The sequence below is a fragment of the Anser cygnoides genome, chromosome 1, assembly GCF_040182565.1.
Source record: "Anser cygnoides isolate HZ-2024a breed goose chromosome 1, Taihu_goose_T2T_genome, whole genome shotgun sequence".
Taxonomy (NCBI): Eukaryota; Metazoa; Chordata; class Aves; order Anseriformes; family Anatidae; genus Anser; species Anser cygnoides.
The window spans coordinates 18,153,891-18,180,053 of NC_089873.1; positions in this window are offsets into that span (position 1 = coordinate 18,153,891).

The window sequence follows — 26,163 nt, forward strand, 5'->3', positions numbered from 1 at the left end:
CTGTTGTCTGGATGATCTACTCATGGTTTTTAACTGTTGGAAATAACCTCAGTTCTAGAACATTTTCAGCTGTTCAATATAAAAAATTAGAAATACTTGCTCCTCCTATGTGTTTTTCTTTAATGTTATTTGACATTTCTATAGTTTTCTTTCTATGATATGTGCTACCTAAAAATAGTATCAAAACTGATTTGCATTTCAGTCTGTGGTATAATTCTAACATATTAGAAAAGAGTCTGACCTATCATAAGGTTTAACTGCCTCAGCAAATCAGTGTTTTTTTTATGCATAAGGATTCTAAAACAGGGCCAGTCTACACTATCCAGAATTCTAGAGGTAGAAATTCAGTGAAATTATGGGAACAATTTATGTAAGAAAAATATAATTACTTATATTGGATTTCAGCCAATGCATGCAAGTTAATAGTTTTATGAAATACATCCTGGGAGCTTTAGCAATTTGAAAGGGTTTAGTAAATGTGTTTTTTTTATATTTCAGAAAAAAAAAAATGATATCTTTCTCTTAGTGTCATCAAGCTCACTGGAGAGACTGCAATTGGAGAGAAATTACACTAATGGCCAACTTCATTTCCTGTGACATCTATTAATTTTCTGAAGCTTTCCTACTCAGGAGTTAAAATTACTCCATGCTTGCTTAGCTCCTCATGAGATTCCAAGAGACTACATTTCCAATTGCATGTGTTTTTTTTGTTGGTTTGTTTGGTTTTAATTTGCTATATATTTAAACAAAATCATACAGAGTAAGCCACAATTAAGATATTTTATTTACGTAAAGAGAACCCTAGTATTTTATTTTCACTACATAGAAAACTGAAATTCATATCTGTTCTTGACATTAATCAGATGTGGATTTTTTATTTTTTATTTTTTTCATTTTCACTGTTAAGATGTGCAGTGGAAGAGAAGAAATCTTGACCTTATAATTTACGTTGAACATGCTTTACTCTAGGGTACCTGGCTGCCTTTGGCTGGAATATTCATTTGCCTCTACATTGCAGGCTCTACGATGTCTCTAAAGCACCAAAAATACATCCAGTGCATGTTCTTGAAAACATTTATTGTAACAGCATTTTTTTGTACATCCCTCAGAACACTATGTATGAACCACTTTATAATGAACTTTTCTTGTCTTTCCTTAAAAAGTATAATGTCTTGTCTTCATCAAAAAACTTCTCCTCAGGTAGGGGAAAGATGAAAATCTCAACAGGTTACATCTTTAAGCCAAAGACTAGTGGTAGGGAAAAATCTGCACCCTGTCCTGGTTTCGGCTGTAGTACAGTTAATTTTCTTCATAGTGGCTGGTATGGTGCCATGATTTAGGAGAAAAATAATGTTGATAACACTCTGATGTTATAATTGTTTCAGAGCATTGCTCACACAAAGCCAAGGACTTTTCAGTCTCTCCTGTTGCTCTGCCAACAAGGAGTCTGGGGGTGCAGCAGGAGCTGGGAGGGGACAGAACCAGAACAGCTGACCCAAACAGGATATCCACAAAAGGATATTGAGCAATCCAAAACACGATCTTTTCCTGCAATACTCCAGCCATTCTTCCCTTTTCTTTCATCTATCATCCATAGACATCTGAATCATATTTTCTTTGAGAGCCTAGGCCACCAGGGATGGAATCAACAGTATAGCAACCAACTTCTGTCTATACAAATGACAGTTTGCTACTCTTCCAGAAGAGAAATCTCGAAGTCCAGTCTTCCTTCCCCTCAACTTGAAAAAGATGAAAAAGATTCTGCTTATTCTATTTGGTTCCCTACTATGCCTTTTAGTCTTGACATCCCTTATTTCCTCCAGAGAAGTCAACAGTAAGAATATTGACAATTCTCAAAGTGTTTTCATTCACCTTTTCTGATAAAGTTTAGGGGAGTCTTTTTTTTTTTTTTTTTTTTTTTGTGTGAAGCCTTTCACAAGGAAAATCTTGTAGATATGTCATCAGCCACAGGCAACCCCTAAAGTCATTGTAATTATGAATCCCTAAGGACTGTATATAAGTGAAAAGGACAACTTGTACCTATCTGCTCTTCCTGACATCCACTACATTTGACTTTGTATGAGGTGAAATGAATGCATAACCTCAATTCTTTCCTCATTTACATACTGCTATGAGGGAAAAAGCTGTTGGTCACTTTAAAGTGAGTCTTCTGAGACAGTTGTAGTCAATAATGCAAATTGAGGTTTCAACATACTTTTCTTCTGTGACCTGTTCGTCTTTTTTTATCACCAAGAATTATCAAGACTGATTTTTCAAAATATGTTTTCCTGTGTTTTTTGACAATAATGAAAGCCCATAAGTCAAAGGAGAGAGAGAAAAAATGCACAGGGGGCATGATTCTTAGGCAACCTAGTATGTTAATGATAGATTTAAACAGTCTTTAAAAATTGAGATCTTTGAGTTGATATGTGACCTTGCAAAAGAACAACTTATTACGGTTCTCAGTTCTTGCAATGGTAGCTTAAAAAAAAAAAAAAGTCATTAAAAAAAAGTCATCAATAATTGTTCTGCTTTTTGTTTTTCTGTTTTTGTTAACACAAAAGATTTAGCAAAGAGGGCAAGTAACATGGTTTTACAGTCAGAGAAACTGGAAAATATGCAAACTTCTATAAGGAACGCATATTCAGTTGTGAACCAATTAACCTAATAAAAGGTCGTTGAATAAGACAATAAAACCATTATATTCATCTAGGGGACTAACCAGCTTCTGTGACATTATTTCTGTATTGCATTTGTTACTCTTACCCTGCATGAAGGATGAAGTACTGCTGTCTTTATTTAAATGGGACACACTTCATTGCAGTATTTGCTTAATTCAGACATCTCCCAGATAAATGATTTAGCTGAAAGACAAAGTATTCTACTTAATTCTGGATATCACTGCAACCAAACCCACCTTTCTTCTCCCATGGAAATTGAAGCAAAATTCCCAATGTTTTCGGTTACTGCAGAAATGTTGATACAATTGATAAAGAATGACTGAAACAAGTATGAGGAACGGGGTATGTTTTTCTGCTTTAAATATAAAAATATTTTTTCTGTCTTTAAGAATCATATCAAAAAATGAAATTGTTTCCCTAAAAGTTAGATGTTGAAACTAATAGATAATGGGACCTTGGAAGAGAACACAGAATGCTGTTAGGCACCCAGTTAGCTACCTGTGCTACACTTGAAAAATGTACAGTTTGGGATGGGGTCTGAAACATAACATCAACACTTAACGTACTTAATGTCATTGCACTGTTGGTCACTTACCAGAAAACGTGGGAGTGTGGCCATGGGGGTCGACAAGCCCCATGGTTGGTGATAACATCGGACTCTTAACGATGAGGCCATCAAGGAATGTAAAGAGTTTAGAGGGAACAAAGAAGGGTGATTGAGGAGACGCCTTGCCGTCTCGGGTTGCTTGTTCTCCAGCCGTTAAGGGATGGAAGTTGCTGGGTGTTTGCGGTTGCCGGGCAAAGTTGTTGACCAATGAATGGTTAGTGGGAAAGTACTGCTGTGGGGCGAATGGTATAAAAAGGGAGCCTGTCCTCGATAAGGGAGATATATAATGAAGTTCTGTCATCAATAAAGAGCAGCAGTTACTGATCCTAAAAGAACCCTGGTGTCCGTGTGGTCCTTACGCCACAAGAAAAAATTAAGGTCAGAAGCACTACCCACTTCTTAGGCATAACTATTATCCTACCACCTTGAGTCACACATCTCTGTCCCTCCAATGCTGATTTCAGTATCTGTGCAAGAAATGTGTTGTTTCAAAGAAGTGAACAGTAACCACTCTTCTCTCAAAGTACGCAAAAAGAGTAGTTTTGTGGAAGCTTTGTCACAGTTAATCAAAGAGTTAATCAAATGAGTTTCTGAAAAGCAAAGTGGTTATACAGCTGAAAAGAATGCTAGATTCAAAAATATTGTCCTGGTTTCAGCTGGAATAGAAATAATTTTCTTCATAGTGGCTGGTATGGTGCCATGATTTAGGAGAAAAATAATGTTGATAACACACTGGTGTTTTAATTGTTGCAGAGCAGTGCTTACATGAAGTCAAGGACTTTTCAGCTTCTTGTGCTGCCCTGCCTGCAAGGAGGCTGGGGGTGCAGCAGGAGCTGGGAGGGGACAGAGCCAGGACAGCTGACCCAAACTGGCCACATTCTATACTGTGTGACATCATGCTCAACTACAGAAATGGGGGAGTTAGCTGGGGGGCTGCCATAGCTCAGAGGCTGATGATGAGCAATTGCATTGTGCATCACTTGCTTTGTTTATTCTTGTTTTTGTTATTTTTTTCTTTTTCTTTTTTCTTTCTTTTTGAATTCTCCTTATCTGAACTGACAAGTTTACCTTTTTTGATTCTCTTCCCCAACCCACTTTGTGGGGAGTGAGCAAATGTCTGTGTGGTGCTTTCCTGCCTGCTGGGTTAAACCACAATAAATACATACTATTAATATTTTTAATATAATTTCCATTAAAGGCTTATTAAAGAAGCATGAAGACTCTGTAACAGGAGAATGCAGGAAGCTGTGCCGTCACTATGCTCTTGGTTGCGCTTTTGCTAGCTCACTAAATTTGATGACTTTTTTCCTACTGAGTGATACTACTTTGAAAAAAAGGAAAGTGTCTTCAGATAAGTGGATAATATAAGCTAGTGGTTAATTTTTCAATATCATGGAATTTCTCCTCCTCAAACTGAGATGAACTTATATCTGTGGTTAATGGTTTGACCCTAATCATTTAAGTACATAAACTATAAATTTTTCAGTAGATGTATTTAATAATAATATACTTTCATCTTTTGTCTTTGAGGATTGTGTGGAAGTAGAAAGTACCATGGAAGGGCAGCTGCAAACTGAAACCCTTGGAGAACTTAGATCTTTTTTTTTTTTTTTTCCAAATCATAGATTTTCTTTATATTTACAGCTTGTTTCGACTTATTATTTACAGCTACAGTTTTAACTTATTTCAGTCAAATAAGGAACAATTACGATATTTTCATTTACTATAATATAATTAATCCAAATACCTGCTAGAGCAATTGAAAGAACATTCTGTCTCAGGACAGACATTTATTTGGTATGATAAGTTCTCAACAGGTATGATCCTAAAATATTCAAATATTACAGTCAGGCACCCATACAGAGATCAAATCCCAGTTTTCAGCACTTTATTGTGCACTAATGAAACAATAATCTTATTGCTTTTCTCCCTGTCTCAACTGTCGTACTTTCTGGGTAGCTGAACATTTATTTGTTGTGATTAGGTTATTTTCGTATTGGGAGACAAAGTGTTTGACAGCAACAGCGTATTCTATTCTAGTCTAAATTTATTTCAGATATGTGTGCTTTTGAGGAGAGATATTGGATAGCAATGCCAAATCAGAGCTCATAATTGATACAGACAGAACTCATTAAAGCAAATCTGAAACAGCCTTATCCCAGGCTGTTTTGTAGGTACAATTCATCTCTGACTCACAGCACTTTTGTACGTTAGAGCAATACTGATTAAACTTATATCCCTGTTGAAGGGAACTGTATAAAACTGGTTTATTTAATAGAGTCAATCCCTATAGTTTCCCTGCATAGCACTTCTTGATCAATTAATATCTAGTAAGATTTTGTTGACTTACTGAAGCTAGGAAATCTGGCTCTATGTTGCTATGCTTTTATTGAGAGACAGGTACCAAAGTAGAAAGTAGTTGAAATTCATCATATATCCTTTTGATTTCTGCACCCGTTTTTTTCCCCATGTAAACCATAGTGCAGGAAGGATGTTCATAGAATAGGTTGGAAAAGACCCATAAGATCACCAAGTCCAATCATCACCTAACACTGGTCCCAACATGATGCTAAGTTGTCACAAGCATGTCATGCACATGGACTATAATATATACTACTTCTGAGAAGCACTTAAGGGTCTTTCATGGCTTAGACACAGCGTGCCAGCCTCAGAGTACATGATTTATATTGAAACATGGCCCAGCAGAGGAGGCTCCAAACTCCCACTTCAACACACCTTCTTCTAAGCAGTAGTCACATCAAAACATGGATATCAGGAGATACAGTTCTCAAATATCATCCTGATACTGTGTCACATTGGACATGTATACATTTGTCATACCCGATTCTTGGCTTCTCTTTGTTTACTAGACTTCCTTCTTTACCACGAGTGTTTTAAGTTTCCTAAAAAAGTAAAATTGCAAAACAGCAGTATGTTAATACTTCGACCCAGTTAAGGACTTAAATACCTAATCACAGAATCACAGAATGGCTGAGGTTGGAAGGGACCTCTGAAGATCATCTAGTCCAAACCCCCTGCCAAGAAGGATCACCTAGAGCACATTGCACAGGATAGCATCCAGCTGGGTTTTGAACATCTCCAGAGAAGGAGACTCCACAACCTCTCTGGGCAACCAGTTCCAGTGCTTGGTCACCCTCACAGTAAAGAAGCGTCCCCTCGTATTCAACTGGAACATCCTGTGCTTCAGTTTGTGCCCGTTGCCTCTCGTCCTCTTGCTGGGCACAACTGAAGAGAGACCAGCTCCATCCTCTCGACACCCTCCCCCCAGATATTTATACACATTGATGAGGTTTTCCCTCAGTCTTCTCTTTTCCAGGCTAAACAGGCCCAGCTCTCTCAGCCTGTCCTCGTACAGCAGGTGCTCCGGTACTCTAATCATCTTAGCAGCCCTTCTCTGGACTTGCTGCAGTAGCTCCATGTCCCTCTTGTACTAGGGAGCCCAGAACTGGACACAGCACTCCAGATGTAGCCTCACCAGGGCTGAGTAGAGGTGGAAGATCACCTCCCTTGACCTGCTGGCAACAGTCTTCTGAATGCACCCCAGGATACTGTTGGTCTTCTTGGCCACAAGGGCACATTGCTGACTCATGGTCAGCCTGCTGTCCACCAGGACTCTCATGTCTCTCTGCAGAGCTGCTCTCCAGCAGGTAAGCCCCCAGCCTGTACTGGTGCTTGGGGTTATTCCTCCCTGGGTGCAGGACCCTGCACTTATCCTTGCTGAACTTCATGAGGTTCCTCTCTTCCAACTCTCAAGCCTGTCGAGGTTCCCGTGAATGAGGCACAGCCCTCTGAGGTATCAGCCACTCATCCAAGCTTTGTGTCATCAGCAAACTTGCTGAGGGTGCACTCTGTTCTGTCGTCGAGGTTATTGATGAACAACACTGGACCCAGTACTGACCTTTGGGGGACACCACTAGCCACAGGCCTCTAACTAGATTCCACACCACTAAGCACAACCCTCTGAGCTCTGCCATCCAGCCAACTGCCAATTCACCTCACCATCCACACATCTAGGCCACACTTCCTGAGCTTGTCTATGAGAATGTTATGGGAGACAGTGTCAAAAGCTTTGCTGAAGATAGACCACATCCGCCACTCTCCCCTCATCTAACCAGCTAGGCATTTCATCATAGAAAGCTATCACATTGGTTAAGCATGATTTCCCCATGGTGAATCCATGCTGACTACTCCTGATCACCTTCTTATCCTCCACATGCTTGGAGATGACCTCCAGGATGAGCTGTTCCATCACCTTTCCAGGGTTGGAGCTGAGGCTGACTGGCCTGTAGTTGCCTGGGTCCTCCTTCTTGCCCTTTTGAAGACTGGAGTGACACTGGCTTTCTTCCAGTCCTCAGGCACCTCTCCTGTGGTACAACTTTCAAACCTTTCAACCTTTCAGAGATGATGGAGAGTGGTCTAGCAATAACATCAGCCAACTCCCTCAGCACCTGTGGGTGCATTCCATTGGGGCCCATGGATTTGAGGATGTCAAGTTTGCTTAAATGATCTCTGACCTGATCCTCTTTGACCAAGGGAAAGTATTCGTTTCTCCGGACTTCCTCTCTTGTCTTCAGGGTCTGAGATTCCTGAAGGCTGATCTCAGCAGTAAAGACTGAAGCAAAAAAGGCATTCAGCAACTCTGCCTTCTCCGTATCCTTTGCCAGCAGGGTACCCACCCCATTCAGCAGTGGGCCGATGTTGTCCCCAGTCTTCCTTTTGCTACTGATGTATTTGAAGAAGTCCTTATTGTTGTCCTTGACATTCCTTGCCAGATCTAATTCAAAGTGGGCCTTGGCCTTCCATGTCGCATCTCTACATGCTCTGACAGTGTCCCTGTATTCCTCCCAAGTGGCCTGTCCCTTTTTCTACTTGCTGTAAACTTCCTTCTTCTGTTAGGGGCTCCCTGCTCAGCCATGCAGGTCTCCTGCCCCCTTTGCTTGCCTTTTTACTCATAGGGATGCACTGAACTGAGACACCCAACTCTAAAATTATTTCCCAGTTGTATTTGGATCACTTGCTAGCAACCCATATGGCTAGTAGATTTCCTTTTAAAATAAATAAATAAATAAATAAATAAATAACATAGCCCAGTTTACTAAAATCCTACTTTTGAGCATATCCAGTTCTGCCCTGACTAAACAGCTTGGAAAATCCCTCAGCTTAGTCAGAATTTAGAAACTAAGTATGTCAAAGTGTCAGGGCATTGCACAGTCCAGCTGCTCTGTCAGGACAGGTAGCCAAGGCGGACAAAGCCACCAGCGGGCCAGGCCAGGCCAGGCCCAGGCTCAAGCCCAGGCATGGCTGCAATGCAACTGGAGCTGAAGACTGGTAAACCTACAGTCAATCTCAAGCAGGGGCTGATTGTCCCAGGCTGAACCAAGATGAGGATCCTGAGCCTGTTTGTGGGTGTGGGCTGTCCCTGGGTGAGGCTGTTCAGAACCACTAAAGCCCATCATTGCCCTTGGGAACCTGACGCAAGTTCCCCTTGAGACAATGAAGGAAGATTGCTGACAGAATTTGCCTCGCTGCGTGAACTGGATCTATCCTTCAAGTTCAGCATTTCGTAGAACAGCTCCCCACTTTCACTTCTGCTTTTGGAAGCATCTTATTCTCATATTGATTTCAACAAACAGGCTAGACAGCAGGAGACTGACCCCAAAAAATAAGGTATTGTATCAAGTACATATCTCAATTTCCATGTAGTTTACATAATTGTCATCAAAGCATGAAAAAGTCATGAAAATGGAAGCAGTCTTTTGGAGCAGTGTTTTCAGAATGTTTGTTTGTTTTAATATCCACTCCTATTTTATTTATTTATTTATTTATTTTGCAGTGCATTTACTCTTTTACAATGGTTCCACATTATTTTTTTTCCAGAACATTTTTAATACGTGTCCTTCTCAAGACCTGCTGCAATCACCCATACATCATAATCTTCTAGTACTGCCATGGAGGTCACTTCATGTGTTGTATTACACAGTCCTTACTTTTGCTTGCTTATGTGACACTGTGACACTAGCAGAAAGTGATAACAGGATTCTCTCACCTTATTTCATGAACAAATGAAATGAGGAAGAAATGAGGTGCCTTCTTCTGATGTGTTTTTTTTCGTTGTTGTTGTTGTTACTGTTTGTTTTGTTCAGTTCAAAGAAAATTGTGGCAGGGAAAGGATATGTTTTAGATGTGTTTTCTTTCTCTGAATATATTTCTTTCTTTTTCTGATCTACCTTCCCATGACTTTTTTTCTATATCTATTTCTTTTTTATAAATATTGATGTTTTTTTTTCTTGCAAAACTTTGGTATTTTTTTTCTTGCATAATTGGAATTAATATAAAATAATTAAAAGAATAAATGAAGTGATGATTTTAGGTAATTTCATCACTTTTTAGACAGTGTCCATTCCAATATTTAAATAAATTACTAAAATCAGCTGGGTCATCTGCATTAACTGTAAATAATAGCTTTCCCTTAAGTCATATATCTTTCTTCAAAGCACATTTCTCAATTTGTTTATGGTGATATGTAGCTTTTGAAGCCAGTGGAGCAAGCCATTAAAGCACAGAACCTGTGATGTGACACATTTTGTGGAACAAACTACTGCCTTAAGAGTCAAGAAGTATTTTCCCAACTATGATGGCATTGCTGGGTGATTCTGGGCTATATTGGGTTTATGTCCCAAGATTTCAGTAGAAGGGTGGTTGTAGGGGTGGCGTCTCTGAGAAGAGACCAGGGTCTGTCTCCACACTAGACAGCCAGTTCCAGGTGGCTCCAAAACAGACCAGTTGTTGGCCAAAGCTATGTCCATCAGTGAACCTGGTGGAGCCTCTATGATAACATATTCAGAAAGGGTGATAGAAGGCTGCACAGCAGCTCTGAGAGAGACGAATGAAAAAATGTGAAAGAAACAACCATGCAGACACCGTGCAGACACCAAGGTCAGTGAAGAAGGAGGGGGAGAAGATGCTCCAGGTGCTGGAGCAGAGATTCCCCCGCAGCCCAAGAAGAGGATCATGGTTATGCAAATTTTGTAATCCAAATATGAGCTACTCCTGATAGCCAGTAGACAGCCAGTAGATAACCATTTAGTTATCACATATTGATGTGTGGGGTAGTTATTTGTCTTTATCAAAACACTATGTGCAGTAAAGTAGTAGCTTTTTGTAAGAAGATTGCCAAGTTCTTTAAAATTTTTTAATTCTCATGCCTTGAACAGAGAATGTCCAAGTCCCTCATCCTAGTCTTACATTTTACTCCTTTCTCATTCACATCGTAATGAAAGATTACTATCCACTGTCTGAAAGGATCTTGAATCAATTTTCCCAACCTACAGTGCCTAAGCTGCCCTATCTAATAAACTTCAAGCATGTCCCTCTTCTTACCAAGCTATTTGCCAATTTGTCAGTTTTCCAGTTTACCGACTGGTTTATTTGTCAGGTTTTGTTTCTTAATTTGTTCATTTGTCAATTTGTTAATTGCTTGCCACTTTCACAACATTTACCCAGATGCATATGTCTTCATTTTAGTGATTGCAGTGGAAAAAAATGTAGACGCTCTCTTCAACCCAATACCTCAGGGTTCTGTTTTGAAGGGCAGAATGCTGACCTGTAATATTTTTAAAAACCCACACTTTATGAATTTGTAAATATTTTAGCCAATAAAATTTAATATTTACTGTGCATAAAATTACTCCAAATACCTCACACAAGGACTTATCAAATCTATGTATTCTATATATTTGCATTCCATAATATAATATACTTCAGCCAAGGCATCATATGCTTCCCTCAAAAATGAACTGAACCCATGAATTGACATAACTTTTGCTCTAGGACAAAACACCAAGTTGCTATGAAATCAAAGTTTTTTATGATATAACCACTTTGGCCTTTAGAGGCAGCAACAACAGGGTAAATATTCAAAGCAAAAGGAGAAAGCATAACAGGGAAGCAGAATTGTTCCCTGATAACATACCAGTCTAATGCTGCAGATGCCAAGGTTCAGTTTTCTTTATAAGGATCAAAATTCACATCTCCCAACTCCTAAAAATGCAGTCTTGAGTTGCTCTCTTATTGTGGCATTATCAAGCTAGTCTGCTGAAGGCAGTTTCTTTGCAGAAAACAATTTAAGATTTATTGGACTTGAAAAACAGAGTTTTACTCTATAGCACACTAGTTACAGCCTTTGCTGTGGAAAGACCTGGGCTCTGATCTCTGCTCCAAGTGCTTGTTGTTCTTTTAAAAAAAAAATCCAATAATGTTTAAGTACTGTTGTGACATGTGCTTTTAGTTTCTTCTTGTTATTACTCTTTCTTTCATGTACTGTCAGTTTACCCGAACACAGCTGTTACTAGAACTGTCTTGGCTGAAAAACTGTTTTTCATCTCATTCTCAACATGCCGGTCAAATTGATGACTTAAAATATCCAGACTGAAAATCAAGATGGTTAACTTTATTCTACTTTAATTTGCACCTTATGATGTCATGGCATATAACACAGACATCACTGAGACTGTTAGTTGTAGCAGAAACACAGAAAATCAGAACTTGTAATTCCTCGAGATACTGGCTTGTAAGGATACCATAATGGCACTAAAATGAGAGAATTAAGTAACTGCATAGGGGAGAGCTTGATCTACTTTACTCATTATTTATGGGTGACTCATGGTCTACTAATTACATCTGGATTTATCACCAGTTACAAAATTTCTGAAAAATTAATTTTGTACACTGGAAGTAGCCAGAATGACTGTGATTAAGTTTGAACAGTTAATCTAAGAGAAATTGCAGAAACTAGCCTACAGTCTTCTATTGTCTTCCAATGAACATTAATTATACTATTATAAGATTTTTTAATTTTATCTTTTAATACACATATTTTCTTCATTGGATTTTAGCACTTGTGTCTAGCTTTATCCATTTTAAACCATAACAGCACACAAAAAGATGATGCATTTTTATAATTTATGTCTTCTTACAAATATTTTGGTATTTTTTTATTTGGCTTGTACAAATTCTTAGTTATCTGAGCAATTGCCATATTACCCACATATTTCAGGAAATACAGAATGCCAACATACTGACAAGCCATGTGTGTGAGGACATTTCTGGTATAAAAATCCAGTAGTTTATATGCCATATTTTCCTTTTTTTTATGTGGAAACCTTAACAATTAAATTACATTAAAGAATTTCATCTATATTTTAATTACATGTCTAAATCAATAATTTGCCACTCAAACTGATTCTTCCACTAATGATTTGCTATACATCGATTGTACAACATATTTGGAGCACTTTTTTTTTTTTTTAATTTGCCAATGTGACAAAATAAATACATTATGGATTTTAATATGTATTTATTAACTTATGAATATGCGTTATTGGACAATAGCTTCTATATATCAGCTTAAAATCCTGTTCTCCTAACTAGAAAATGATAGTGCAAGTAAGAAGATTTTCTCTAAAAAGAAATAGTCGAGAATTTATTCAGAGCAGAAAGAACTCAGTGAGAGTGTTGCAGCCTGCTATGCCAATATGCCATCAACTGGCAGGATTTCACACAACTGTGGAGGGAAATGCCTGGATTAATTCTGTGTAAATTTTAGGTACCCACCTTGGGCTTCAAACATTAGGCTTGTAATTGTTCTTCAATAGCATTTGAATAGTAACTTCAGAAAGTGAGTCAGTCCTAGGAGATTAAAGTCAGATGTGATCATGTGGGTGAGGCACAGAGACGAGTCTTGATAGAAGTAGTCAGGTTTGAGCCCAGAATCTAGCAAGGCTCTGCAAAGCCATCTGAAAACTCCAGTTTCCCTGGAGGCCAAAGCTTTGGAAAAGATTTCTATGGAGTACACATTTGCTAATAGATGATAAAAACAGTGGTAGAAAGTCCTAAAAAGATTGTCCTTGTGGCACATCAGTTAAGTGCATCACAGTTCAGTTCTCTCTTGCGAAGTCAATCAACCAGGTGTTTTCCTACCACATGCAAAGGGGTTCCATTTGTGGAAACAAGGGAGTAATTCTTGACTGTGAATATGCTGGGCCCTTCTTAATCCCTAATTAATTGGTTTTCAGTAATACATATCCATGTCAAATTTGAACAAAATTATTTTTATTTTTTTTAATTCTGCACCAATTTTCAGGGAAGAAAAAAAAAACAAACTAGTACTGTTACCATAACTGTAGAAATTTTATGGTGAATTACTTTTGTAGATAATTGATTTTCCATTCTACAATGCATTGGACATCTTTAGAGAAGCACTGTTCTATATATTAATCCATCAGATCATTTCTATTTTCTGTTTATATTTCATTTAGTGCCTCTGCTCAGTTGTCTGATGTTTATTGTATGTGCAGTTTACTATTTCGCTTTTTAACTTTATATTTTCTATTTCATTTCCAATAATTGCAAGTGAGAAAAACACAGCAATGCTAGCAGAAAGTGAGATGAAACCTGGCAGAAGGAGACAATTCATTCAGATATTTGATAATCATACTTTACGAAGGTGCAGACAGCTGTCCAAACTGTCAATCTGCGGTCAAGTGAAAATAACCCAGTTCCTCAAAAAAGGTATCACAAAGCTGGACAAAGAGGTGAGACAAACTATTCTCATAATCCCCTTTAGCTTTAAAATAGAGATATATTGTAGATATATTGTTCAAAAAGAACACATTTATGTGAGCATCTGTATTGGGCATATCTGGAAGAGTCTTGGTGGCAGTGGGCTGCAGGGTGTGGGATGAGCCAGGAGCTGCCCTGTGCTTGTCATGGGTGGTTCCAGACAGCTCAAGACCAACCTAAACAACCTCCTGTCTGCCAAATCTGCTGACAGTCTGGGGAGCATGTGTTACTTCTGTTCGAAGATATTCGCAGTAGCTCAGAGGAGAAACAAAACAGACAAGGCATGTAAGAGTAATGGAGGAGATGGATGGAAAGAGACATCGAGGTTGTGGTTGGAGACACACTACTCAAAGGGGGCACTTCGTGCCACAGGAGTGGTCCCTGAGGGACTGTGGTCCATGGGTGATCCATGCTGGGGTGCAGACACCCTTGAGGGACGGTGGCTATGGACAGCCCTCTGAGGGCATGAATGGCCCTGAGGATTTTCATCCATGGGTGGTAAATGCCAGAGCAGGGTTTCTCCCAGAGAACTGCAGCCTACAGGTGACTCATGCCAGGGCAGAGACACCCCTGAGTGTCTGTAGCCGTGCATGACCTGTGTTGGAGCAGAGAAGACAGGAACAGAAATAAACTGATACCAACTTCTTGCATCACCGATCACCTCCTCAAAGGAACTGGGTAGGATGCAGTGTAACTCATGGCAAAACCAAGGGAAGCTGAGACCAGGAAGGAGGGAAAGTGGTACTTGATTGAAGTTGAGCCCAGGGAAGGGGGAAGAAAGTGATTGTTTAATTCTTTATATATATAATTTTTTATTTATTTTTTTTAATACCAAAATCAGTGATCAAAAGGTTTTGTTAACTGTCAGTAAATTTGCCAAATACCCAGAGTCAAGACTGTTCTGCCCATGACAGCATCCAATCCAAAGATGCTACCTACAAAGAGCCTGCAATTAAGAAAAAAAAAAAAAAGTATCTATCAGTTATTATTATTATGTTAGCAGACAAACATCCTGGGATGTTATATTGAGTAGAGACAAGATCTTCAAGAGTCTGTACTGTACTTTTTAGGATTACATTCCTGTGTAAAGGAATGGAGAATATTTTATCATCGTAAGCTGAATACTAGTTGTACTCATTTTTTCTCTGTTGAAGGAGATGACGTACTTAACACGTTCCTGCATTAGAAGAAATAAAAGTAGAAATTAATGCACATTTAATTTTAATATGAATTTGGAAAAAAAATATTTTAATATATTAGTTAATAGTCTACTTTTATATAGCATTTCTCATAGGATTTTACAAAGAAAGTATTTATTAAATTATCAGGCAGCATAATTGACAGCATAGAAATTATCAACAGCAATTTACTAAATATCAGTTATAAATCTCTTCTGTTACCATTTATCAGCTCATCAACTTAGCTGCTGGTTTCAGTTATCATTATTTTATTTGCAAGAGGTAACTACAGACAAGGTTCCCCTGTCCTCCCAAATTGTATATGGTCTTGGAAAACAAACAACATAGGAAGGAGGAGAAGCAGGAGGTTTTCTGTTTGTTTGTTTGTTTGTTTTTTAACTGAAAAAAAAACCACACTAAATGAACAATGTTGAAATTAAAATATCAAGCACTGAAAATAATTCTACTAGAATAAAGTGTAACTGTAAAATTAATTCAATCTCATGTTTATATGCTTTATGATATGTTGTCTAATTACTTCTATTCTCCTTAGGACCAATGTCTACTCAAGATCAGTGTGTATTTCACACACCTGTTCAGCATTTTGTATTCTCTTCATTGTCCAGTGCCTGATCTCGTCCCCCCGGCCTCTTCTCTTGCTTACTTTTTAAAACTGAAAGCCTGCTCTGGAGAAGGAATTCTTAATTTCTTCATAAGTGTTTCTACAACATTCATCACTGGTGTGTTACTGCGTCATAAACATTAATAAAATCAATTTCACATATAGGTACTGTCACTATTTTAGAGATAGATAACTGAGACACTGAGGGACTGAGATTAAAAAATCTCCATCTGGAATACCTATGACCTCATTTTTCATAGTATTAGCATTAATGGATCTTCATATATTCATAGCACAGCAAATCAACTTTAATTACATCTGTGAACAGTCAATATTTCTGTAGCTGAAGTACAATACATTCAGACTGTTATGAGCACATACCTTTAAAAAGTATATCTGAAATGACTTATCAAATACATTTAAACTTAATGGCACAACCTAGTTTCCAAACAAGCATTCAACTTGTGTAAATGTAACATCATCCTTCACATAGTTAAGCTTTTGAAATAAAAGAAGCATGACTCCCATCTCCTGCATCTACTCTCCTCTGTTGTGTCTCCTTTCTGGTCTTACCTCCCTTCATCCACTATCTCCATGCTCACCCACTCCCTGTGGACTATTTGTCAGGTAATCTTAGCCTCAGATTCCTTGCCTTTAATCATATCTTCTGTCTTCTGCAATTCCTTTCTCCACTTCCTTTTTCTTCTTTAACAAACCTTTTACCAGATTTTATTCTCTCTGCATAGGCATGAAGTTGTCAGAAGAAAAGGTTATTGGAATTGGCTCTTGTGGGCAGAGCAGGTTTTTTTTTTTTTTTTTTCTGGCATTTTTCTTGAGAAATAAAGAGCAAATCTGAATCTTTAGGAAGTCAGATTTCTTAGCTGGCATTGTAAATTTCAATGTTAAATTTGACTGAGTTATGAGTAACTGAAAACAAGGTTTTATGCATCTGGCCTACCTTCTAGGCCAACATTAGATGTATGTAGGTCATAAAAACCTGTTGCATTATATAAGACATTTGTGTATATGCAGGTTTTTTTCAGTTGCCAAAATCTGAAGAACACCCATTTATACCTGCTTTATTTGAGTGTCATAGCTAAAGTATGTCATTGTTTTTTGTTTGTTTGCTTTGTTTTTTACTTAGTAAATTGTTCATCATATGATCTGGGAAATAAAGCATTCCTCTATTTAGCATGTCTGCATCCAGGTTTAGGAATATTTACTAGTATTTTAATTTGGTGACTAAATCTCGGGTTGAATTTACTATCGATTTGAGACAGTAAAGGAAGCATATACAAAAAATAGGATTGAGATGTCATTTAGGTACCTGATTCAAATTCTGAAAGCCCCCAGTGAGCTGCAGTCTCCGTGTGGAGAAAGCAAAAATGCAAAGGGCCTTTATTTGTTTACTTTCCTGCTTTTCTGGGACGTATCTTATGCTGTAGACTTGGGCCTAGCTGATCTTAAATGTGATTTATGGCAACAAGCAGGGAAGTTGCAGGGAGTTTTCCTTTGTTGAGAAGTGCTGGATAATGTTAGGTAATACTGACACTAACAAACTAGTTAAAAAAAAAGTTTCAAAGGAATTACTTGGTTTTGCTGAAAGCCATATACATACATATGTACACAAATGCACACATGTAACTGCAGTTAGAATATTCTTTTGAGTCAGGATGTTGCCAAACGGTGGCAAGTTTGTCCATGATAAAAGCATACAAAGATCACTAATGAATGTTTATTTGTATGTCAAAAAAATTACGTGGTCAGTTAGCAAATTGAGCAATGTATTACAATGTAATTATTTTAAGAGGAAGTTACTCAAATTCAGATTTTAGAACCTGGACAGTTATTACAGCTCTTGGCTACTGTTCGGTTGGTAATATGCAATTTCACTCCATTTTGCTAATTGCCATACTGTCCAGAGACAGAAAACCTGAGTGACAATTCTCACAGACTATCTGTAGCTAAGGAAATGAAAGATTCATGTTGATGGGAGGGGTAGACATTGGTAGGAAAAACAAACAAATAAAAAAATAATCACTCAAAAATCAACAAAAACCATAACTCTAAATGTCTTGACAGTATAGTGTAACTTGAACCTAAGACTGGCTGAGAACCAGAAGATAAAATGTCCCCAAGGACTTTATGTAGCTGTGCTGTGGACTCTGGCTCTTGAGACAGTGTGAGCATGGGCTTCATTCCATCTCAGAGAACTGCTTCCTTTACATTCCTTGTGATATTGGGTTATGTTGTCAGGTTATTAACTAATTTAAAACCAAAATACAGGCAATTCTGTTACCTGTGCTCTCCGTCAGTGATTAAAGAAGAAACTGTTTTCTTTTCACTGGTGTTTTTTCTTCCAGGATCAGTTTTGGAAATCATACGAAGAGGCTTTACTTACTTAGTCTAGTCTTAAATCTATCTGCCCCTTCCCTAAAGAATTTAAGCTCATGATTATTTTAGGATTAATATTGACATATGCTCTATGATCTATGGGTTTATCATTTAGAAATATGTCTGAATTAAAAGTAGAAATTGACAATATATGAAACAGCCCTTAGCTTCCGTTGCTTCTCCACTGCTTAGCTAATTAAATACCCAATAAAATAAGGACTTCTGTGCTCATTGGGCCTGCTTGCCATCTGGATGTTCATAGGGCCTGGATGTTCACCTTTCAGTTTTATGCTTCTGTTGAAGAAGTTAATACATATTTCTTGCCCATTTAGCTTTTTTGAAGACTTCCATATCTTTTTCTTAGGCCTCCATAAAATTTGAGTCAGAAATCATTTCTCATGAAACATTTTTATAAGAATATCCATCTTCAAAGAAGCTCTTCCAAGGATACAAAGCTTTCAGTAATAAAAAGTAAATACTGCAAGTACTGAAAAGCTAAAAGAACAAAACACATGAAATATAATCTATCAAGTATTGCAAAGATTTTGTGGTGGGCTTGAAGCCTAGTGTTTACACATGATCATGGCAGAATTTGTGGTAATAAATTATAACTAGACAATTCTTACTAGGAGAACTGTTTATTGTTAGTGAATTGTCAGTACCAAGTAAGAGTACTCACTGAGATGGAAATCAAAAACTGCACCTCATCGTCCTGTTTGTGTTAGGTTTCATCTTCCTTGAGATCTGAAGTTAGCAATATAGTTAAGATCAGTTTTAAACCTTTAACAAACAAAGAAACAAACAAACAAAAAAGAGTACATCTGCAAATGCAGTGCCAGGACACCCATGGGAAATGTTGATAATGCCATGTGTAAACTCATTTTTGCAGGCAGTGTCAAATATTCAGCTGAAATTAGACCCATAAAATGTGTTTAAAGGAAAAGTGATAGGAAAAAAAAAAAAAAAGCTGAAGTACTACGGTTAGTTTCCATTTAGAAATCACAGTGCTACAGGGAAAGTAAAGTAGGAAAGCCAATACTTTTTGATTAGAAATAAAATGGATAGGGTCATGTAATGAAAGCTAAGGCTTCTGTTTATTTAGGCTAGTGCCAGTTGGTTAAATGCAGGGTGTCTTTTTAATAGATTACACACTGCCTTTAGCTAATTTGAATTATATTAAGGCAATCAGCCCTTTACTGGGACATATAAGCAATAAAGTCATCAAGAACTCCACAGTGGCAGTAACTTCCACTGATTTGGGAAGCTTGCTTTAGAAATATGCAGCTCTTTGAAGGCTTTGGTGATTTTCTATATCTACAGTTTGGCTTCTGCAGAAATTATTGTTCTTCTGATATACCGCATCTGAGATATAGCTTATATCAACTCTAAATTTACATATTCAAATGAATGTTGTCAGTGTAAATTTTAGCACTGTGTACAATTGCATGCACTAAACTTTAAAAAATTTCTTCCAGATAAAATATTTGGTTCATGGAGCTATATTTTAGGAAGTACCTCTCAGTGCTCTTGTTTAAGCGTGGCTCTATCCTTTTTCTGTAAGAAAAGATCTCCACTACAGAAAGTAGTTTATCACCATGCTGCTGCACTGCTTCAGTAATGAGTTAAAAACAGAAGTGGCATTCCTCAAAATACCAGTGCTATACATTACAGTAGACTAGGCTTTCATGGGAAGACTGTTGTATTTAATTCTGCTTCACTTGCAAATTCTGATGAATAAAGATCCAGGTGAGACAAAAGAAGCTTACAAAGTGGTTTTCACTGTAGCATGAACAATCTCTAAACAGTAAGAAAAGGTAGATCATATCATTGTCACTATACTGTAGATTGGCAAGACTTTAAGCAATAAATAAATAAATAAATAAATAAAACAAAAAAAACATAGCATTTAGAGACAAAACTCTTGAAACAGATGTTTCTTTACTGACATCCTTATAATGTGATAGCAGATTTTTCACCTTGCTTTGGTCACTGAGAATTTCCATGAGTATTGTTTGGTAGTTCAGAAGATTATTTTGGCAACTACAGGAACAACAAAAAATGTAGGCTACTCAAGGTCTTTTCAGCACTGTTAAATTGCATCTATAAACCAAAATAAATACAGATTATATTTTGAATTAGAAAGCAGAAGAATTTATTGTAATTTTTTTAACAATGTGGTCAGGAGCTAAATGGAAACAATGGAACAAAAGAAATGATTCATAACAGTAGTAAGAAAATGCATGCTTGCTTAGTTATGCATGAAGAATGGAGATGGAACATGGCCAAAGGTACTGCTTCAGTGGACATGAAAAGAAGAAAGATGAGAAGCTGAAAGCAAAGAAACGGTGGAAAAGGCAAAAGCAGGTATAGCAGTTTGTGATCCAGACGTCAAAGCAGGAGTAGAAAAAAAATAACTCTTTAATGAAGACTTCCATGAAATGCACTGCAACTTGAGGAATACAGTACTAAAGTAATCTAAACCAGTGCTATAATTCAAAAATTAAACATTGGAATCTTTATTTTACTGCCCACCAAGGTTTTACCTAAGGAATTTAGAGTAGCTGCTTCAACCATAGCAGTGGTTATTGTTATTGTGCTATTGTGGTGGTTTTACCCATCTGGGCAGCTGAACTCTACCACAACCACTCTCTCACTCCCCAACCTCAATGGGAAAGGGGGAGAAAATATGATGTAAAGGGCTCAAGGGTTGAAATAAGGATATCACTCAATAATTATTGTCATGGGCAAAACAGACTCAGTAGAGGGATATTAATAAAATTTATTAGCAGTGAGAAACAAAAAACCACCACTACCACTACCACCAACAAAAACTAAAAACACCTTCTGACCATCCACCCTCTTCTATGTCTTCCTCCTGAGCACTGCAGGGGAATGGGGGAATGGTGGCTGCAGTCAGTCTGTAATGCTTCGTCTCTGCAGCTCCTTCACAGTCACTCTCTGCCCCTGCTCCATGTGGGGTCCCTCCCATGGGATGCCATCCTTCCTGAACTGATCTTGCATGGGCTTCCCACAGGCAGCAGCTCTTCAAGAACTGCTCCCATATGGGTCTGTACCACGGCGTCCATCCATCAGGAGCAAACTGCTCCAACATGTGTCCCCCACGGGTGGCATTTCCCCCCAGACCCCCTGCTCCTGCGTGGGCTCCTCTCCACGGGCTGCAGCTCCGGCCCGGGGCCTGCTCCTGTGGGGGCTCTCCATGGGCCGCAGCCTCCTCCAGGCCACATCCACCTGCTCCACCGGGGGCTCCTCCACGGGCTGCAGCGTGGAGATCTGCTCCATGTGGGACCCATGGGCTGCAGGGGGACAGCCTGCTCCACCAGGGGCCTCTCCACAGGCCACAAGGGAAATTCTGCTCCAGTACCTGGAGCACCTCCTGCCCTTCTTCTGCACTGACCTTGGTGTCTGCAGGGCTGCTTCTCACTCCTCTCTCCCAGCTGCTGCTGTGCAGCAGGTTCTTTTCCCTTTTTTTAAACCTGCTCTCACAGAGGCCCAAACAATGTCACTTATTGGCTCAGCTCTGGCCAGCGGGTCCTTTTGGAGCTGGCTGAAAATAGCCCTTATCTGACATGAGGCAGCTGCTGGATTCTTCTCACAGAGGCCACCCCTGCAGCCCACCGCTATCAAAACCTTGCCACGCAAACCCAACCAAGCTACTTATATAAGAAACAAAAGCAGTTTCTTCCTGAGCAGTGTCTAGTTTTGAATGTCCGAAGTCTCTTTGAGGTCTTTTTTGCAGCTTTTTTGAGTCTTTTTTGCAGCTAAAATTGTGGGCTTCGTTCAGAAATTGTGAAGTAATTTCTTACTGGCAGAAAAAATCAGTAGCTCAAATATCCTCAGAAGATGCACACTATGTCATAGGTAGTTGGCACATTACAGTTCTCCAAAGATACGCCTTGCTTATGTCTCTGTGAGACACTATGATACCCAATGTGTATATCTGAATTTGCCCCCTAAGAACTTCCAAACCTCACTCAGAATCACAATAGCATGGGATAATTCAGGCTGGAAGGGAAATGAGGAGGTCTGCAGTTCTACCTCCGGCTCAGAGCAGGGTCAGCTATGAGATAAGACCAGGTTGCTCAGGGCTTTATGCAGTCTTGAAAGCCTCCAAGGATGGAAAAAGACTGCACAGTCTCTCTGGGCGACCTGTTCCACTGATTTGAGCTATGGAAGCACAGCAGAAGTGAAAGCCAGACCATATGCTCATCTCCAATATGAGCTGTAATGAACCACTGTATGTACACAACTATAAACGAGAGTTTGGTACATTATTAACCCACTTCCCAGTGTATTTCCATAAAAGAAAAAAGAAAAAGGAGAAGCTGAGCGGGGAAAGAAAGGCTGAATATACATTCTGTCTAAGATAGATCTTATTTTATACAGCAACAAAAGCACAGTTCATCAAAATTCTGCTCCATATTTTGTGTTTGGTTTTGACTTGGGGCAACACTGGGAAAAGTATGGTATTTGGACAGCTTGAATTCAGAGGACATTTTACATCAATTTATATCATAGTGAAAGTTTAAAAAAAAAAACTGCAAATTGGCTGTGTACTGGGTATATTCTTCTTTCAGGGTATTTTAAAACAAGCTTGTTTAAACTCATACTTTTTACTTCATTTTTTATAAAGTTGACAATTTATACAAAATAGATGAACAAAGTTGGCACCAAATTTCTGAAATATTTTATTTGACCAACAGAAACTAAATGATATTAAAGTAATGATTGTCCTATAGCTTGCATTTAATTTAATATCATATAAAAATAATATAAGTTATATTGGTTATACCATGCCAGATGATTTAGAGTGAAAGATACAATTTTGAATATATTGAATGAGAGGAGCTATATACCTTCTCATAAAAGGACTGTGCAAAAGGAGAACTTCATTTTTACTATATTGCTTTTCTGTCTGAAGGGAGTTCTATATCTGCTATATATATTTTCAGGAACTCTGCTGTTTACTAAATTTATGGGATAAAGAGAGTAGTACTACCTGTATATCCAGATTTATTGCCATCAGAGCTTTACACCACCCCAGGCAAATAAAATATATGGTTTCTATGTATTACCAGTGCAATGTATATAGTAAAAATACTCTAATATAAATTAGCAAATGAAGCTTTCTGATTTATAGACAATATGCTGTTGCACTTTGTTTTTCATTTTCTTTCCAAGATAGTGACTAACACTATCTTCATAACAGCTGTTGGTCACCCATCATGCACAGTTGTTATTTTTAATTAAGCTTAGGAAGGAAAGGGATGATTTTTTTTTTCCTTTAATAATATAAGTAAAATATAGAAATGTATATATATATAATTTTCTATATAGAGAAATATATATATATGCCTTTTAGAAAGGCAGCAATGTGCATAAAAAATATCTGGTTCAAAAAGCATTTAAACATAAACATACCTCAGCCTTATTGTGCCATATACTAGAAAATAGAGCTGTGCCAGATCTCACAGGAATACCACCTGTTTTATACAGATGATCTGTGACTATGCAGGTTTCAGTTGTGTTGTCCTCAGTAGCAGTGTCTATGTGCTGTCTAGACTTTGAAGTATGAGTTCACAGTCTAGTTGATTCCTCTTTGGAGGCCTCAGGGCTTCTCTGATGCATACCAATTGCATCTACACTGTGTTTGGGTACATGCTTGTCCACTAGTTATCTCACAAGCCGTTCTCCTACACTAAAACTTATTTCCTCTACAACCACTGAAACATACAATGTAGCTTCATCAGGAAAAAAAGAGAGTTGGATGGTGTCTTGTGCCAAGGATGTCTCGTAGACTTTTGAACTGAGAACTGTTTGTCTTGCAGGGTATAATCTTGAGATATTGGGAAGGGAATCTGAATTTGTTTGTTCTACTGTATGCCCAGATGTCTTTGTTTTGTCATTTCAGGATTAATAACAGAATGGATTTAATATTACTCACAGGATAGAATTATGTCTTTTTAAAGAAAATGTATATACAGTATTCTGTTTAATTATCAGCACTACAATTTGCACACTTATATACAGGCTGATTCTCTCCTCAGAGCCCATTCCTGCAGAGGATTTGGGGGGTTTTGTGTTCCAAGTAATTTCCATGAGGGCATAGGCTATGTTTACGGCCTTTAAGTAGTTTTGGTCATTACTGTTCATTGCACAATAGAAATGATCTAGTTTTAAGACAATGTGCAAGAGGTAGAGAAGGATGCATATTTAGAAAAATATTATACTAAAGTAATACATTTGCACTAAACTAGGCTTAATATGAGAGTTGATGAAGCTATTTTTGCATGCTGTAGGAAAGAAAAAGAGTTATTGGTTCACATTTTTCTTGAGTGGATTTAATTTGTGCTAGCTCCATACCAAGGGTATCTTCATGCTTTTTGAACTGCCTTAGCTGCTCCAGTGCACTGGAAATAGGTGATTTGACTACTCTCTTTTCTACTGATACTGTTTATCTACTTTCCATATACTAATGTGGGAGATAGTACGACAGACCCATGCTTATGTTGGTCTCTTCAACTTTCTAGTCATAATGTGGGTAATGCATGTAGATCTCATGTCCCGCAAGAAAATATGAGGCCATTGCAGATCACTCTTAGTTTTTATTTGTCAGTCCTCTGATTCAGTTCTTTGCTATTGGTTATGTAATGCTATCAAAATCTTAAAGCAAATAAAAAGCTGGGAGTCTGATCCTGAAATAATTGCCATCTTCAGCCAGTGAAGAATCACAGAATCACAGAATCACAGAATTGTCTGGGTTGGAAGAGGCCTCCAAGATCACCTAGTCCAAGCTCTGACCTAACACTAACAAGTCCTCCACTAAACCACTAAACCATATCACTAAGATTCAGTACCTAAAATGGAAGGAGGCTCTGAATGATGAATTCAGCTCAGCGTATTACAGAAACAAAGAATATGGTACCACTAAAATTAATATGTACAAATATTCTTATAGAGTTTAAGTAAACAATGATACTAATGGCCCATCTTACCCCAGAATATAAATACGCCATGTTATGAGGTTGCTAGTAAAAACTGTAGCTATCAGCAATATAAATATTAAAATGTCCCTGCAAAAAATGTTCAAACTTCTGTTATACAACAATTAATAATGTTTGAAAAGTGTATGTGTGGAAATTCAGCATGTATAAAAGATTGTTAAGAAATATGATGGATTTTACAGAATAATAATTTAGGTAAATTTTACAAAAGCAACAAAATTTTACAAAACCAAAAGCAACCCAAACACAACCACATTAAATATAAATATAGCTATTAAATTTTTTTCTTTTTTCTGTGTATTTGGGGAAAATAAGAAAAATAGTCACAAATATGCCAACAGGAGTTGAAAATGAAAAGAAAAAATAAAAAGAGAAAGAAATAATAGGACATCATACTACTATCAATGGCAACTCTATGTAGGTAGCAAATGGTAAAGGGAGAAGAGCGGTAGGTACAAATTAGATTTTTGGAAATATGTGACAAAAATCCTTGCCAGAGATTAACGTTTAAAGCAAACAGTCATAGGAGACAGGAGAAGTTGGCCACCTGATTCAAAACAAAACTAAACAATTGTCAGCAGGGCTGATAAAAAAAGGTATGAATAAAGAGAAGCAACAAAGTGTGTATGTTCTTGACACTTTGGGCTTTCTGTTATCAACCCCAGCATTTCCTATACGTTCTTTCTGTGAAGTAGTGTATTTGATTAAAATACATAAAAAAATAAATAAAATGAAGAAACTCTTTCCTAAGCTTCTATTACGTCTACATTTAAAACTGCTTTATAGCTGGCAACCCCTTTCTCTTGTTGCACAGTGGGAAAGCATCATTCTGGACTGCCTCATGTAGAAGGTATTTTCCTTCTTTAATATATACTGAGCCAGGACCAAATCCCCTTGGACATCTCTTCCAAGTTCATTTTCTCCATTTAATTTAAATTCTTAAGACTCTATAAGGATTTGCAAACAGATCACATCATATAGCATATAGTATAACAACTGCATGTGCATGCTGAGAACT